Consider the following 18,489-nt stretch of genomic DNA (forward strand, 5'->3'; position numbering starts at 1 on the left):
CTTGAACTCAGGAGGCAGAAGTTGCAGTGAGCCGAGATTGTGCCATTGCACTCCAGCCTGAGAGACAAGAATGAAACCCCATTGCCAAGTAAGTAAGTAAATAAATACTGCTTTCAAATTTAAAAAGAGGAGAGAAGTCATTTAGTATAATAGACAGCTCAGATTACATTATTCTTGTGACATTCAGTCTTAAAGGGGTCTCTGCCAAATTAAAAGAGAAAATGAAATCAGTGGAGGGTTCTGTGTTGAACTTCCTCTTACTGCATTTATGAGGTTATTGCCTCCAAAAGAAAAGCATGCAGGTCAAAGTGAAGTTACGAAAGTCTGGAACTTTAGAAGAGAGAATCCACAGCTTGTTCTAAGACAATTTGCTCAAGCCGGTCCCTCTGCAGACGTCCCACCTTTTCCAGGCCTCCTGCAAGACCTAACTCATTGTTTTCTACCCAACTCACCACGTTGTTGCTACTGTGTACCTTCCTCAGAGCAATCACTCTATTTTTGGAGCTTCTGTCAACCTATGGACCATGTGACAAAGTCTAGCCCTTGTCTCATCTCTTCATTCCACTTGGCCATATTGCCCTAGTGAGATTACTAAAAGCAGAGACCATGCCCTTTTATCTTTAGAAGCTCGCCCTATTTCTAGATTGGTTGAGGGCCCAGTGCTATGCTTGAGGCTTGGGCTCATCTAGGAAGAGACCCATTAATACTGCCTCAGTTCAGTCTGTGAAGCAGTACTTAAGGACTCTGCAAATGCCAGAGAAGAATTCTCAGTGGTTCTATGAGATATGAACAGAACATTGGGGAAAATATGTAAAAGAAGCCCAATAATACATAAATTAGCCCTGATTATGTTAGAGTTCACCACATAAGCCTTTTGTTTTATTTTTTGAAACAGAGTCTTGCTCTGTCACCCAGTCTGGAGTGCAGTGTCACAATCTCGGCTCACTGCAACCTCTGCCTCCTGGATTCAAGTGATTCTCCTGCCTCAGCCTCCCAAGAAACTGGGATTACAGGTGCCTGTCATCACACCCGGCTAATTTTTGCATTTTTTAGTAGAGATAGGATTTTGCCATGTTGGCCAGGCTGGTCTGAAACTCCTGACCTAAAGTGATCCATCTGTCTCAGTCTCTCTGAGTACTGGGATTACAGGCATGAGCCACCACACCGGCCAAGCCTTTTTTTTTTTTTCTTAGAATTACCAAAAAAAAAAAATGTAACTGAAAAATCAAAAGCAGATAGGCTTTCTAGCATGCTTTGATAATGTTTGATGCCTGGCTTTATTACCTGTGAATTTTGTGACCAGTCACTTACCTGCTTTGAGGTCTCTGTTTCTTCACTTGTAGGGGTATGTGTTGGTGGGTGATGGCAATGGTGTTAATATTTACTTCCAGGCATTATTGGGACATGACACATACTAGTGTGTCACTGGATCTGCCGAATCTAGACACCATGAACTATCTATCAGTGCCCTCTTTATTAATGAAAACAGTGTTATTAGCATCACTAAACCTAATCAGATGAAAGAGCCAATGCCAGAAACCTCAGAAGGAGTTCAACAAACTCATCCTTACAATTCTCTTCCTCTAGAATCACTATTGGGACAAAAATCTGTATTAGCCCTGGTTCTCTAGGAGACAGAATAAAGTGTGTGTGTGTGTGTGTGTGTGTGTGTGTGTGTGTGTGTGTGTGTGTGTGTGTGTGTATGTAATGCCCCATCAGCTCTCCTCATTCTCAGGCCATCAGACTCAGACTAAATGAATGGGCACCCTGTGGACCAGTCAAGTTAACACATACAATTAATCATACTATGTATAGATTTTAAAAATGGCCACTGTTATTTTTCAGCTCCTCCTATCAAGATTTAGAGGCTACTTCTTTCCCATTTGAATCTGGGTAGGTCTTGGAATTTGCTTTCAATGGTAAAGTGTAGTAGAAGTGACAATATGCCAGTTTTGGGCCTAGGCCATAAGAAGTCTGTATGCTCCTGCTTTTGAGCAATCTTTGATTAGCCTACTAGAAGATGAGAGACACAGGACCTAATCACTCCTGCTGTCCCAACTGCCAGCCAGCCAGCTGCCAGACAGGTAGGTAAGACTATCCTCAACCAGCCAGACATTAGTTGATCTGCTAGGTGAACAGAGACATCTGCTGAAGACCAGCTAGGATCACTGTAACCCAATGTAGATCAGCAGAAAGGGCCAGCTGACCCATAGACTTGTGATCAGTAACATATGGTTATTGTCTCAGTAGTGACTTGTTTTCAAGTCACTAAGTTTTGAAGTGGTTTGTTATGCAGCTAAAGCTCACTGACACAGATGCCTTGTCAGTCATTTTAAGTTAAAGGCATCTGCTTTGGACCATTTCCTGTGCCCTCTGAGGTGGGAATCATTAAATATGTACGGAGAAACTATTAAATCTATTATGTAGTTTATAAAACATAAACTCTCAGAAGCTGGTTCTACAGCAAGCCTGCATGTATGTGCATTGTCATTATAGACAGACAGCCCTACTCAAGAGTCCACAAATGAATTTGAACCATCAATACTCAGGACAGGCTAGTAACATATGATATGCCTGGAATTCTTTGTTTTGTGAATGAGCAGATTGCTATAAATAAGTCATAATAGAGTTGGATGATGCACTTTTTATACAGCATCGATCGCTAAAGCCTGTGTTTAGGGACCTAAAATAAGGTTTCATGAGTATAACCGGAAAAAAAAAATACTCACGAAAAGGAAAGAATGTGACAAAGGCGGAGATCCTAAAATAGGTCTAACGAAGCAACCAAAGGCGGGGAAAAAGCCATGTCCATGGTCAGTCAGGCCTGCTACCAGCCTCACCACAAGGGCGCTCTGAAGTCATCTGCTACTCAGCTTCTGGGGCTCTCAGTCCCTCTTGCACTTGCTGCCTCATCGTTCACCAAGCCAGGCCCTTAGCTCTTGAAACTTACTCTTCCTAGAAAGCTCTTCCCACAGATACCTCATGACTCACTCAACTCCTCTCCTGTGATGGTTAATTTTATGTGTCAACTTAGCTGGGTCACAGAGTGCTCAGATATTTGCTGAATTATTATTCTGGATGTTTCTGAGAGGGTGTTTTAGATGAGATTAACATTAAAATCAGTAGCCTGGGCAAACAAGATTACCCTCCCTAAAGTGGGTGGGCCTCATCCTATCAGTTGAAGGCCTGAATAGGGTAAAAGGTTAACTTTCCCCTGAGTAAGAAAGAATTCTCCTGCCTGATGGCCTCTGAATTAAGACATTGGTTCTTTTTGATTCTATAGCAGCCTGTGGCTTTTTTTTTTTTTTTTTTTTTTTTTTTTGAGACACAGTCTTTGACCCAGGTTGGAGTCCAGTGGTTCGGTCTTGGTCCACTGCAACCTCTGCCTCCCAGGTTCAAGCAATTCTCCTGTTTCAGCCTCCCAAGTAGCTGGGATGACAGGTATGCACCACCACGCCCAACTAATTTTTGTATTTTTAGTAGAGACAGGGTTTCACCATGCTGGCCAGGCTGGTCTTGAACTCCTGACTTCAAGTGATCTGCCAGCCTTGGCTTCCCAAAGTGCTGGGATTATAGGCATGAGCTACTGTGGTGACCAGAAGCCTGCGGCTTTTGGACTCAGACTGGGACATCTGCTCTGCAGATTTGCTCTGCAGATTTTGGACTTCCCAGCCTCCGTAATCACATGAACAAATTCCCTTGCAATATACCTCATTCACATACATATGCATGCATGAATATCTCCTATTGGCTCGATTTCTCAGGGGAACCCTGACTAATATATCTCCTTTCTGGAGGTCACCTTCTCAGTAAAGTCTTCCATAACCATCCTATTAAAACAGAAAACTATTCCCTATCCCTCTTTCTTTCTTAATTCTCTGTAGTTTTTACTACCATCCAACATGCTATAACTTTACCTCTTTATTTTATGTATTGCTTGCCTATGAAAACTTAATGGGAGTAGGGATTTTTGTTTATCTTTCCCCTCACTTCCCCAGACTTCTCCAGCATGAAGAACAATGCCTGGCACATAGTATATACTCAATAAATATTTGTTGAATGAATAAACTTGAAAGAAATTTTGTTCTGATACTTTTTTTTCTGAGCTTTGCAGATTTCACACACAACTCACAAGAAATGTGGTTGTAATGGTCTGCATAACTGCCACAGAGAATATTCCAGAAGGATGTGCAAGACCATGGAAGGGAAAAAGACTTTTCAGATACCTCACCTGGGAAAAGCAGACATTAAGGAAAGTACCAATAAATGGAGGAAACAGAATTCATTGTTAGCATATTAGTTTTGTATGGCTGCTATACTGACTTACCAAAAATTGAGTGGTTTAAAACAATAGAAGTATATTATTTCACAGTTCTGGAGGCCATGAGTCTGACATCAACATGTCAGCAGGGCCACATTCCTTTGGGAGAATCAGTTCCTTGCTTCTTCCACTTTCTAGTAGCTGTCACCATTCACTGACCCGAGCCTGCACCATTCCAATCCCTTCCTCTGTGGACACATTGCCTCCTCCTCGTTTTCTTTCTGTGTGAAATCCCTCCCCACTTCACTCTTCTAAGGACATACACTGATATGGTTTGGATGTGTCTCCATCCAAATCTCATCTTGAACTGTGGCTCCCATAATCGCCATGTGTAATGGGAGAGACCCAGTGGGAGGTAATTGAATCATAGGGGGTGGGTTTTACCCATGCTGTGAACAAGTCTCATGAGATCTGATGGTTTTATAAAGGACAGTTCCCCTGCACATCCTCTTTTTCCTGTCGCCATATAAGACATGCGTATGTTCCTCCTTTGCCTTTCGCCGTGATTGCGAGGCCTCCCCAGCCATGTGGAACTATAAGTCCATTAAACCTCTTTTTCTTATAAATTACCCAGTCTCTGGTATGTCTTTGTTAGTAGTATAAGAACAGATTAATACACGCATCATTGGATTTAGGGCTCACATGGAAGACCCAAGATAATCTCCTCATTGCAAAATCCATACCTTAATAACATCTTTAAGTATCTCTTTTCCAAAGAAGGGAACATTCACAGGTTCCAGAAAATAGGATAAGGACATGTGTTTTTGGGGACCACCACTCAACTCATAATGGTGAGATAAAAAATTGGATTTTACCATGATTCCACAATGACAATCTTCAAGGTTGTTGTCTAGATGCCAACATGGGGGCACTTTGTGAGGGATGTGGGCCTTTGTAATCAAGACAACTAAACCCTCGCAGGGTTCCCTAAGGACTCAAGCTAATTGAAATTAATAAGTAAAGTTTTAAACAGTTACTTACTATAGTAAAGATATTTTTCAGGAAGCCATGTGCTGAAAGCAAGACCAAGCATTTTTTTGACAACGGAGTCAGCTGTGGGTCAGGCTCTCAATTCTGATTCTTTGCTCTCATTTCTCACAATCTTATGATAGGGATTCTTATAATCTGGCTCAAGAGTTATCATGTGCTCTAATCCACACAAAGGCAACACATTGCACTTTGCACTCAAATTTTTTAAATGTTATCTAGGTCATCTCTTAAGTAATCTGTTAAGAGCACAAGGACATGTGAAGAGATCCAAGTTCAGAATTTCTGGCTGTTTTTCCTGGTGCTAGTCTCTACATCCCATGACTGTATTTTCACCTTTCTCTGGCATTCAGGAGGCCTGAAACTTTTAAATGAAATTTAATTTGTTTAAAGCATTATAATGAGCAGTTTTCATGACCAACTGATCTGCAATTTATTGAAATATCCTATATAACCCTCCAGTTCCCTGAGTAAGTATAAACAACTATTCTATTTAAATTTTAAGACTGCTATATTTTATTATAGCCAGCAGTAGTTTCTTTTTGCTGTTAGAAGTGGAACCACTCAAGTCTCATACCTTACCATTTCTAGGTCAATAAAATGTCTATTAAAAGGTCCTATGCCAGTGGCATGTAATATCTACTGAGTGAATTCATAGTCTGATTCTGGCATTAAAAACCTTTTGAAAATTAAATTTGCACTACTCTGGGCACCCTGCCTATGGGATAGCCCTGCTACGTGAGAAGTAGTACCAAAAAAAAAAAAAAAAATTTAACCTTCAACTGAAAATGGGGAAGTATTTGTGAAATTAATTTCAAAAATTCATTTAGCAAAAAAATGACTAGCTGGTTATATTTTAAAATATTATTTTAAAAATAAATAACATGGTGGTATGTGTCTGTAGTCCCAGCTACTTGGGAGGCTGGGGTGGGAGGATTGCTTGAGCCCAGGAGTTTCAGGCTGCGGTGAGCTACGATTGTACTACTGCACTCCAGCCTGGGTGACAGAGTGAGAGTCTGTCTCTAAAATAAATAAATAAGTAAGAATGTAAACTTTCATATTTGGGGGCTTAGTTTTTAGGAAAAAGAGGCACATTACAATAAAAGAAACTGCTGTGATTTATTCACCATCTCAATATCTAAGGTATGGCCTGAGGTCTTAGTGATGGACTTCACAATTTCTTAAAAAATTAATCAATTAATACAATAAAACAAAGCAACTTTTTTCTTAAACATGTAAGGCAAACTTAGATCCAGATTGGGTGCTCTAGAGGGCTGTTTCCTGCACGGTTTATCTCCTCCATCATAGTCCACAGGACTCTAAGAAGTTGTAGGAATATGCAGGTGCAGACTTGAGGCCCAGCTTCATCTCCAATGTCATGGAAAGGGACTGTACATCATGGGGGCAGAGCCCTGTGCTCCCTTATGCCACTTGGACACAGCCTAGGGAAAGTGACCTCCCGGGTATAGCCACATTGGAGACCCCACTATTTTACCATGACCTGACTTTCATACTGATGACACCAAGACATTACACACCAAGGCCAAATAATCTAATTAGTAATAAGAGCAGGGTGTTTAGAGTGATTTCAAAATAAGTATTGAGCGAAAGAAGGATCACCAGTTAACATGTGGTCAGCATCCTAATGCAACTTGATATGACTGTCCATCATGTAGCTGAGAGATGTGAGAGCCAATGAAACAGCAACGTTGCCTTCTCCTCTTGTCCAGGGTGCTGTGAATTTAAGCAGCTATAATAGACTGGTGGCGGTGATGGCCTCCACCTGTGAAGATCAGTGTGCTTCTAAAAGCTATGTCTGAAACTCAAGGGATTCTGGGACTCCCTGAGGCATCTATGCAAAATCTAGGCTAGAATATACATCCTGCCCAGACATACTGTTGCCAGCCTTCAGATAGATTTTACTACAATTAATACATGGAGACTCATATTCAGTAGGTTCTGATGAGATGCTTAAATTAAAAAAAAAATCTGTAAAGTTTACCTTGATTTAGAAAGGGTACTTGATCTGATACATAAAGGGAAAATGAAGTAATGGGTAACTGGTCCTGATTGTTTTCTTTATCTTTCTAATCCTTAACCAGGGAATATTCTTTTTCCACCAAATGTGTATTGGGTAGTCCTTACCTATGCTTTATTCTCAGAGACATAAAAGCAGAATATTGCCATTTCATGGATTATAGGAGTAGCCACATAATTGGTGTCCTGGTTCCCCTCACCAATTCATTTTCCCCATCACAGTCAAAGAGATTCTGCTAAAACAAAAACTGGAGCATGCCCTCTCAATGGCTTCTCTTGTCTTCTGGATAAAGCTCCAAGCCCTTGATAGCTCTTGCAATGGTCTTGCATGCTCTGGCCCCTTTATGCTCTCCCTTGGTCTCAGCTCTTTTTATCATAATAGACTTCATTCTGATCCTTCACTAGTCCCTTTGCCTCAGTCCAGCTACATCTGCTATTTTCTCTGACTCAAACACCCTCCTATAACTTCTAGTTCTCATTCCTACTTACACATCCGTTATATTGCCTTAAGCCTCACATCCTCTGCAAATGATGTGCAGTGAAGCTAAGACTCTGTTTTATATTATTAATAGGCCAACTCTTGGACCAGCAGTTATAAATCAAAGACCACTGATAGTGTAAGTACTTTGAAAAGAGATTTAGGATTATATATGTAGACAATTTGAAGCAATTATCAAACATAGGTTGGCTTTATAATATTTTCTGACAGAATCATCTCTTTGGTACTGGATACTCTATGTGCCAAAAATATCCATCACGTCCAAAGCTGCTACTGTGTGCTTTGGAGATTTCAAGAATAATTTCAAAATCCTTTCAGTCATGCAAATTTTTATTCCGAGTACTTTTTATTTAGTTTTAAAACCTAATGATCTATATGTTGTTAAACAATTTGTTCTACCTTCTCTATTCTTTAATATTAAATCAAATTAAAGAAATAAGACACATCAATGAGAAATCCAAATGTCAAAATGGCTGATTTTTAGCTCCTTTTGGCTAGAAAAGATCAGTCCATGGACCCCTTCCTGGCATGCAATGTCAGGGCTTTCTGTACTGAAGCAATGAGAAGTCTTCAAATCCATTGACAGAACACTCCAGAAAGCATCTCTTTACTGAGGATGTACAGAAAGACAGTAAAAACCAAAGCATGTGTATACAGATTGGGCTCAGAAATCCTTTTACAATCCAGAAGTCTAAGTGCTCATATTCTATGCACGAAGGTGTTCACCTGAATTATCCCCTAGTGGGCAATGGGCAGAACTGTTATGGGGAGGTCAGTGGGCACACGCTGAGGAGATGGGGACTTGCATTTGTGCCTGACCCTCAGCCATGCCCAAGAAAACTTGGACAGCACTGTTTTGGAATCACGAACTTTTCCTGATGATTTACTCTTCTGATGACAGTTCTGCTTACAGCTAATGCTGGGGAATTAGAGGCTTACATGAAGTGTATTCCAGGAGGATTTGTTTCCCTAATATTTTATTATGAAAATCTTTATGCTTATAGAACAGTTGAAAGCATTTTACAGTGGACACCCATATACCTACCACAAAAATTCCACCAGTAGCACTTACCATACTTGCTTTAGCATATGTCTATATCATTTATCCTTTTGGGTGCATTTCAAAGGAAGTTGCAGGTGTCAATACAAATACTTTATTATATGTATTATTAACTAGGATTCATGAGGATTAAGAAGGGGGCTCTGGGCTGGGTGTGGCGTCTCATGCCTGTAATCCCAGCACTTTGGGAGGCCAACATGGGCGGATTATGAGATCAGGAGTTTGAGACCAGCCTGAGCAACATGGCGAAATCCCGTGTCTACTAAAAATAGAAAAAGTATCCTGGCGTGATGGTGTACACCTATAATCCCAGCTACTCAGGAGGCTGTGACAGGACAACAGCTTGAACCCGGGAGGCGGAGGTTGCAGTGAGCTGAGATCATGCCACTGCACTCTAGCCTGGGTGACAGAGTGTGACTGACTCTGTCTCAAAAAAAAAAAAAAAAAAAAAAAAAGGGCCCTCTGCAACAGAAACATGATTTTCTTTCTCAAACATTAATTCCACTGGGTCTAGGAATTCCCTGGGTGTCCCTTAAGGGAATCTATCCAGGACAAAACCATGCATTTCATCTCTTCCTAAAGAACTACCTACACATATATCAGGGAAGAAAAAAGGTGTTCTTTCTCCCCACTTCCCATACAATCTTGTCCATCAACATTATCGAGTGTGATTGGCAGGGCTCCCTAGAGTGCTTTGTCATGGCACCAGTAAATTCATAGGTAGAGAAGACACAGTCCTAGTTCTGAAGATATTCTCAATAGCCCCTATTCTGATAGGGAATGACTTAATGAAGTTCTTGTGTGTATTTAGACCTGGCCCAATAAGAGACAATATATTCTTATTAGTGAGCTCATCCTCAAGAGATGGGAAGAGATGGTCGTAATGAGAGCAGATTGAGTCTGGATTGGCTCAGGTCCCACTGCAAAATAATTTTCCATTGTCATGGGCATTCGCCTAAGAGAATGTTAAAAAAAAAAAAAAGATAATTGGGATTGCTGTCAAGAGGGTAAGTAAATTTCCTTGTTTCATATTGTTAAACTTTTGGGAGGACTTAATTTGCCTTTTGACAATGGGGAAGATGGTGAATTACAGAGAGAAGTGAGCTTTGGAGAGTATCCTAAAAAAAACCTGCAAAGACACTGAGAAAGCTGAGGGTTTGATGGAGTCCTTTGGATACATGTTAAAGGCTATTGCCAATGTTTCCAGAACTTTCACCCTGATCCACCATCAAATCCCCAAATGCAGGATATCCCAGAGCCATCAAATCAGGGCATGAATTCTAGATACCCTTCCCTTTCTCCTTATTGATTTCATTTCCCAAAACTATACAGGATACTTTTTTTTATGAAACTAATATGTGATACTACTCTTCCTTCCTTTAGCTCAAGGGTTGGCAAACTTTTCTTAAAGAGTTGGAGAATAAATATTTTAGATTTTGCAGACTATAAAGTCTTTGTCACAACTACTCAATGCAGCTGTTGTAGTGTGAACACATAGACAATATATAATGGAATGGGCACGGCTGTGCTCAATAGAAATTTTAAGGACACTAAAATTTGAATTTCAAATGATTTTCACATGCTCTGAAATATTCTTCATATTTTGATTATTTTTCAATCAGTTCAAAATGTCAAAATCATTCTTAGTGCACGGACTGTGCAGAAAGAGGCGTTGGCCTGGATTTGATCCCTGCTCGTTTAGCACTATTCAATAGAACCCTCTGTGATTGTGAATAAGTTGCATATTGTCACTGTCCAAGGCCATAGCCACTAGCTACATGAGAATACTGAGCACATGAAATGTGGTTAGTGTGACTGAGGAACTGAATTTTAAATTTTATTCAATTTTTCAATAATTTATATTTGAGTAGCCTCGTACGGCTAGTGTTCACCACCTTGGACAATACAGCTCCATAATTTTCTTTCCTATTAACTTGAAAAAATGGTCTTATATCTTGCCTACATTAAAATGGACCCCCAAATCCTTTCCTTTGCTGATTAAGGTATATAGCTATAACTCTGAGGAGATCACAGTTGATGTCTTGATTTTATATATTACATACAAACACAGGGAAACACACATAGCACTTGCAAATACCCATACTGCACATGTGCATGGGTGCATACAATCCTGATATAGCTCTTCACTGGAATTCCATCACCTCCAAATTCAGTGAACAAATAATCATGGGGGAAAATGCTTACCACTTAGTAAGGATAGTCCCCTTCTATTCAATGTCTACTATAAAAATGCAGTATTGGATAATGAAAACTATCATATAGGATAAGCTTAAACTTCTCCGGTGGCTTCCTTAGTTACTTTTTACAAAATCTGATGTCTCCTTTAGACAGCCTGCAACACTAATGAACTTGAAAAACTGACCTAAGAGATGTCATCTTTTGAAATCTGCAAAGTGATAATTTCCAAGTAAATGACAGTATATAAACTCTAGGTCATCTTAAATCAAATCTCAGCACTTCATGCTGAGCTCACAGGTCAAGGCCAGAGAAGCTGACTAGTAAAACACAAAAGCATAAAATCACTACCACTGAAAGGGTTTTGGTAACAATCATTTGCCATACCTGTAAAGTCTTATTCACTATAAAATGATGCAATTATATTTTTCATCTTGATTAAACCTATTTACGGTGAAACTTCTATCATCATTGGCAAAGATTTAGGTTTAACTAAGGAAATTCTAGAGTGGGAGATGAATGACAGTTGTCTGTCATGGGTAACACAAAACAATAAAAAAAGAAGTTTAAGTTAATGGTGAGAAAATAAACATTTGCCCTTAAAATCCTAGTGCTGAATTTAGAATAATCCCAGGCCTGGTTGTTCACTGAAAGCTCTCCATGGCTCCATCTGAGGCTTTCTTTCCTTTGTCATGCTATATTCTCTCCACTTTCCTTCCGTTTTTATATGTGTGATTCACAAATCTTTTATCTCCAGCTAAGACTTCTCTTCTCAATTCCAAACTGGCACATTTCACCATCTACATGACTTCTCTAGATGCCTGAAAACATCTCAATCATATTATGTCCAACATTGCTGTCATGGCTCCCTCCCCTCATTCCCAGTTTGGCAGTTTGACAACTAGCCCAGGAATAGGTGTCAAAATCCACTCAGTTGCGCAAACCACATGTCTAGGCACTTCCTTGACTCCTCCCTTTCCCTGTACCCTAGAGTCAATCCAGCTTCAGGCCCTACCTCTCACATTCTTCTACCTCTCTCCATCACCACTGTTACACACCAACTCCACACTGCCAGTGTCTCTTGCCTGCACTAATATCATAGCCCTAACTAATCTTTTGCATCCTGCTTGCCCTTTCTACCCTTTAATTTGCTATCCACCTCAATCAATAAAAATATTTTGAAAGCCTAAATCTGATCATATCACTACCTTCAGCCAGCCTTAAGTCTTATTAGGATAAAAGCCAAAATTGCTAATGCAGCAGCCAAGGCTTAATGAGTTTCACTTCTGTCTACCTTTCTGGCTCCATTGTGTACTCTATTCCTGATGCTTGGTGGTCTATCTACCATGACTCTTCAGTTCTTTGCACACACCATGGTCCCTCCTATCACAGGGACTTTGCATGTATTATTCTATCTGAAAGGGTTTCTCTTCATTCACACACTCTTTCTCACTCTACTAGACCTTATATCACTTACCTAGTTAATTTCTACTCACCCTTTGGCTCTTGGTTCAAACATCACTTGCTCCAAGGTGTTCTGCCTGATCTTTAGTCCCCTATATCTACCTTACTCAGTGATCAGTCTGGGTTTTCCTGGCACCATGCTACTTTCCTTCAGAGAACTTGTCTTGGTCTGTTGCTATGCAATTAGCTCTTTTGTTTATTGCCTCCTTCTCCTCTTTTTTTTTTTTTTTTTTTTTTTTTTTTGGGTAAATTCCACTGGAGCAGGGAGAACAATGTCTACTTTTTACAAAGTATGGCTTCCCCAGGACCTGGTTGCTGGCATATTGAATACATTCAAGAAATGTGTAAATGGATAAAATGAGTACAACAAGGACCTGGGAATAGTGTAGGTAAGTCTTTGGTGGCATCTGGGAATGGGAAGGGATGTAATGACAACTTTCCTTCCAAGCCCAAGCTACTCCAATAATGCTTCACCTTTGTGGCCAGTGTTGACACATGAACTCAATGTCCAGACATCGACCAATATTCAGGATGTTATGGGGTGTGTGTTATGATTGGTTTACTAACTTATTCCTCCCTTCCTCCAAGTCACTTTTTTATTCTTATTCTTAATTTTCTCCTTATCTCATATTCTCCAATTATTTTTTAGGGATTTTTATCTTTCAGTGTTGTATGCATTATTATTATTTGTGTTCCTTTTTCTGAGACCAAAACTATCTTTTAATACATAGCATTTATAATTATAACTTATGAATCCCAATCCTTATTGTACTGCTAAACCTCGAAAGTCCAAGTTGAGAGCCCATCCTGGTGGTTATATGAGAATCCAGTAGCCAGCTGGATAGCAAGCCTCACTGTCTCAGTACCATTATTCTTTTTTTACCCTAAGGCTATCTCATACTCTTTCTCATCCACTTCCTGCCATTCCTGAGTTCCCCTGAATTTCTGGGAATGCAATAAAATATAGATTAATGAAGGAGAAACAGGGCTCATTCAAATTCTAGCATCCAATGAAAATCAAAGACAGAGAAAGCATGCAGCCAGCATTTAAACCTGTGCTTTAATATCTTAGGATTTACCATGAAAATATTCTTCTGGAACAGGTCCTGGGGTCTGTGCTTAGTATATCTACCCTTTTCCCCAGTGTCCCTTTTCCAGAGATATATTTGTATCCATCTGACATTGATTCATGCAGCCAGATGGCAAAAGACAGAGCTGGACCACTCTAGGCAATGTATGACCTACTTACAGGCCCAACAATCTGCAGTCTAATACTAAATAAAAGTATTGAGACTTTAAGTTTCAAAAAATGCAATTTTGTTTGTTGGTTATCTTACATGTAACATGGACGGTCTGGCTGGATGTGTCAATTCCAACAAGTAAGGAGATAAGATGTTAAACGCATTCCCCAAGGCTGGATAGAGAGGAGTGTAGTGGGTGTCACTGCCAACCCTGTGAGATGCAGACAAAGCCACTGAGAGCCAAAAGTAAATGTTTAGGAAGCAAAGGAACAAAACTACCACTGGCAGACAATTGTGATGACCTTGTGACATGGTGGAGTGTGTCCCAGGGTATTTAGAATATGTAAGGTCTTCAACAGCCTTCTGAACTATCTAAAAGAGATGATAAGGCATTCCTGTGTAGAAAGTCTTAGTGCCTAAGCTTGCTGCCTGAAGGAAACGATATAAATCAAAGGGATATAAACTGAATCAGAGCATTCCACAGAAACAAAGATGCTACGAGAGAATATGCCCTCACTTGAGGACATATTAGTTCAAATGTTCTTGTTCAAAAATGGCCACAGGTATGTCAAATCAAATATTAATACCTCAATATGGTATAAAACTGGGTAAAGTGCACATGAATCGATTAGCAAACTAATATAATATGGCTGTCCCTAGGCTTTCATGGGGGATTTGTTCCAGGACCCTCTTTGGATGCCAAAATCCATGGATGCTCAAGCTCCTTATATAAAGTGGTGCAGGCAGCCGGGTGATAACTCTGGTAGTGTGCAGTGGCTCAGGTCTGTAATCCCAGCACTTTGGGAGGCCAACGCTGACAGATCATCTGATGTCAGGAATTCAAGACCAGTCTGGCCAACGTGGTGAAACCCCATCTCTACTAAAAATACAAAAATTATCTAGGCACGGTGGCACATGCCTGTAATCCCAGCTACCCGGGCGGCTGAGGCAGGAGAATCACTGAACCCAGGAAGTGGAGGCTGCATAGAGCCCAGATCGCGTCACTGTAACTCCAGCCTGGGCAACAGAGTGAGACTTTGACTCAACAACAACAAAAACAACAAAAATGGTGTAGTAGTTGCATGTAACCTTTGCACATCCATGAATACACTTCGAATCATCTCTAGGTTAGTTATAATACCTAACTCGGTGTAAATTCTATGTAAATTAGTTGTTACACTATATTATTTAGGAAACAATGACAAGGATAAAAATCCGTACACATTCAGCACAGACACCATTTTTTCCCCCAAATATTTCTGATCTGCAGTTGGTTGAATCCACGGATATGGAACCCATGGATACAAGGGGCTGACTGAGCTGTAACAGGGAACTTTATAGAGACATCTCTGTTCTCTTTTGTTGACATCTTAATTTTATTGCAACAGATCAGAGGTAGAAATATCATTTCCTCAGTCAGTCTTGAAACTCAGAGGGGTCTTCCCAGCTGGGGTTTTCAGTGACAGACCTGAGGAAGTGTTTAGGAAGATGAGGGACTATTGTTTCACCAACTAATCCAGGGGCTCGTGTTTTGCAGCTTTTTATTTTTTCTTTCTTGTGGAAACTCTGGTATTGGTGCAATGACTGCCTTTGTGTCCTAAAGACCCCACTTACCTCTGATAGTCTTATTCTTTAATCTCCACACTGGTTTTAGGCATCTCTATAGAATTATTGAAGAAAAATGCCCAGAATCCTACCCACAGTATTTTGGCAACTTGGTCTCCAGATCATTTGGTTCCTGATTTTACTCTGATCTTCTTGGGCATCTGGAGGCCTGTCAATTCCCAGCCCAGGGTCCTGGATACCTTCCTGTTCACTCTGGATCCTCAGTATCTCTGGCTGTGCACAGTGCCTGACACATAGTAGATGCTTAATAAATATCTTTTGGATGAATATTTAAAGCGAAGAGTCTGAAATTTACTGTTTCCTCAATTTAAAAAATCAGAATATATAGGCAACGTTCTATTTCCCAACTATTTAGTCTACAAAATATTAACTCATTCTACAAAATTGTTGAAGATCCACTCTATGCTAGGTGCTTGGAGAAATGACAAGAGATGTGGCCCCTGTGTGGGGATGAAACAAGTTATAAACAAGTAAGCACAGGAATAATATATTTTCAGAATGATGGTGCCATACATTAAAAAAAAAAAAAAAAAAAAAAAAAGGAAAGACAATAGAAACTACTCTGCCATTTGAGAAAGTCTCCCTGCAAAGAAACACTTGAACCAAGAACTGAAGAAAAAGGTACCAGTGGGGAGATACCTGGAGGAATTGTGGCCTAGCAGTAGAAACAGCAGAAGCATAGTTCCATCTGGGGACAGACAAAGAGCTGGAAGAGTGGGAGTATAGTGTGCACTGGGGAGAGGGAGACAGGGCCAGGCTGTGTAGACACCTGCTGAGGAGGTAGAGCTTGACACCTTCTGATAAACCCACAAAGTGCTTAAGCAGGATAGTGGCTTTATCTGAATGAGTTGAATGCCCACTTTTTTTTTTTTTTCTTTTGAGTCAGAGTGTCACTCTGTCACCCACAGTGAGACTCCAACTAGAGTGCAGTGGCGTGATCTCAGCTCACTGCAACCTCTGCCTCCTGGGTTCAAGAGTTTCTCCTGCCTCAGCCTCCTGAGTAGCTGAGACTGCAGGCGTGCACCACCATGCCCAGCTAATTTTTGTATTTATTTATTTTTTTTTTAGTAGAGATGGGGTTTCACTATATTGGCCAGGCTGGTCTTGAACTCCTAACCTTGTGATCCACCCGCCTTGGCCTCCCAACGTGCTGAGATTACACGTGTGAGTCACCGCATCCTGCTGAGTGTCCACTTTTTATATGTAATTGCTGTTGATCAGTTTAACATAAAAAATTTAAATGATGTTGACGTGAGAAAATATCCCATCAGTCAAAATTATACTTAAACTGATATGTCATAATTACTCTCCTCCCTCCATTTTCTAAAAGTGCCTTTTAAATATATTTTGTAGTTAAAGAATTTTTCTTTTACCTCTTCTCAAGATAGCTTTGATACCTTTAATATTGAGTAGATATAAAAGAGGGTAAAATAGTCATAAGATATAAAGAACATTTAAGCAATAAACACCTACTGACTAGTTTATAAAACCCTTTCTATTTCCTCGACTCCTCAGAGGTAATGGCAGTCTTGAATTTGTTGGTTTATTATTCCCATGCTTTAAAAATTATTTGTATCATATTTGTATACTAAAACAATATATTGATTCATTTCGCATGATTTTAAATTTACTAGATTGAATCATACTGTATATCTTTTCTTGCCACTCATTTTTTTATTTAGTTGCTGGAATTTATCCAAGTTGTTATGTGTAGCTACAAATCATTTATTTAGTTGTTGTGTAATATTCTTTTGTAGGAATAGATTAACATTGCTTTATTCTACTATTATAGATAGGTTATTTTTCATCTACTTTTCTAGTACGGAGAGTGTTGCTATGAACACTCTTGCACAACTCTTCTGATGCACATATGCAACAAATTTCTCTAGGGAATTTCTACCTTGATGAAGAATTTCTGGGTACAGGACTGTACACTTTAAACTTAACTAGACAATCTCAAATTGCTTTTCAGAGTGTTTGTACCAATTTTTAGTCCCACCTGCCATTTACTGTTGTCACAGATACACCATATCCTTGCAAATCACTTGATATTATTAGATTTAAAAAATTTGCCAGTCTGAAGGCATAAAATAATATAGCATTGTGATTTAAGTGTGCATTTCTTTGATTACTAATGAGCGTGAGCCTATTTATATGTTACTGATCTTCTGTGTTTCTCCACGTCAGAAGCACCTGAGTTTTTCCACATTTTTCTATTATTTGTCTTTCACTTAATCTGTAGGAAATTCATACACAATAATATATACTATAATACATTACTATAATATGGAGTATATATAATACAATACAGTTGGCTCTGTATTCATGGGTCCAGATTCAACCAATTGTGACCAAAAAAATTTGAAAACAAAACAGAACAAAAATAAAACATAATACAAATTAAAACCAATACAGTGTAACAAGTGTGTACATGGCATTTTAAATATAAGTAATCTAGAGGGGATTTAATATCTATGAATAGGTTTTATAATATATATAATGTATATTGATGATACATGTAAATAAATCACAATGTCATTTTATACCTTTACACTGGCATATCTGAGGAAATGTGTAGGGGGACCAGATGAGAAACCATTATTTAACCAACTAATCCACGGATTTATATTTTGCTGCTTTTTAAATCTAATGATATTAAGTGATTTTTAAAGTGAACTGTTGGTGGGAGTAAGAATTGACAAAATTCTCTGGAAAACAATTTGAGATTATCTAAACTATTTTGTGTCAGGGACTTTGGTTTTGGTATCTGTGGGGGGTTCCTAGAACCAATCCCTCATGGCTAGCAAAGGATGATGTATAATACTTATTTTTGGTTAAGCTTTAAGTGTAGGAGTTATCTGTGTTTTTACACAGATTCTGTTCTTCAAAGTGTCTTTTGATGAACAGAATCTCTTACCTTTAATTTAGCCCAAATTTATCAATCTTTCTGTTAAATTTTGTTCTTTTTCTATATTGGTAAAGAAAACCTTCCCTTTACCAAATGCACAAAGGTATTCTACATAATATGCTAAAGATTTATAGTTTTATATTTTACATT

At 39.3% G+C, this 18,489-nt stretch overlaps 1 protein-coding gene and 1 non-coding gene across 3 annotated transcripts in view; both read right to left on the reverse strand.

Annotated features, from left to right (window-relative positions):
* PLCB1 (phospholipase C beta 1) overlaps positions 1-18,489 on the reverse strand; it is a 757,711-nt gene that overhangs the window by 53,864 nt on the left and 685,358 nt on the right. The window lies entirely within an intron of this gene.
* On the reverse strand, positions 6,581-6,786 carry LOC116563092. Its single transcript, XR_004274220.1, has one exon. It is a non-coding gene; the product is annotated as a small nucleolar RNA SNORA73 family (small nucleolar RNA).

The sequence above is a fragment of the Sapajus apella genome, unplaced genomic scaffold, assembly GCF_009761245.1.
Source record: "Sapajus apella isolate SASKATOON/1434 unplaced genomic scaffold, GSC_monkey_1.0 scaffold33, whole genome shotgun sequence".
NCBI lineage: Eukaryota > Metazoa > Chordata > Mammalia > Primates > Cebidae > Sapajus > Sapajus apella.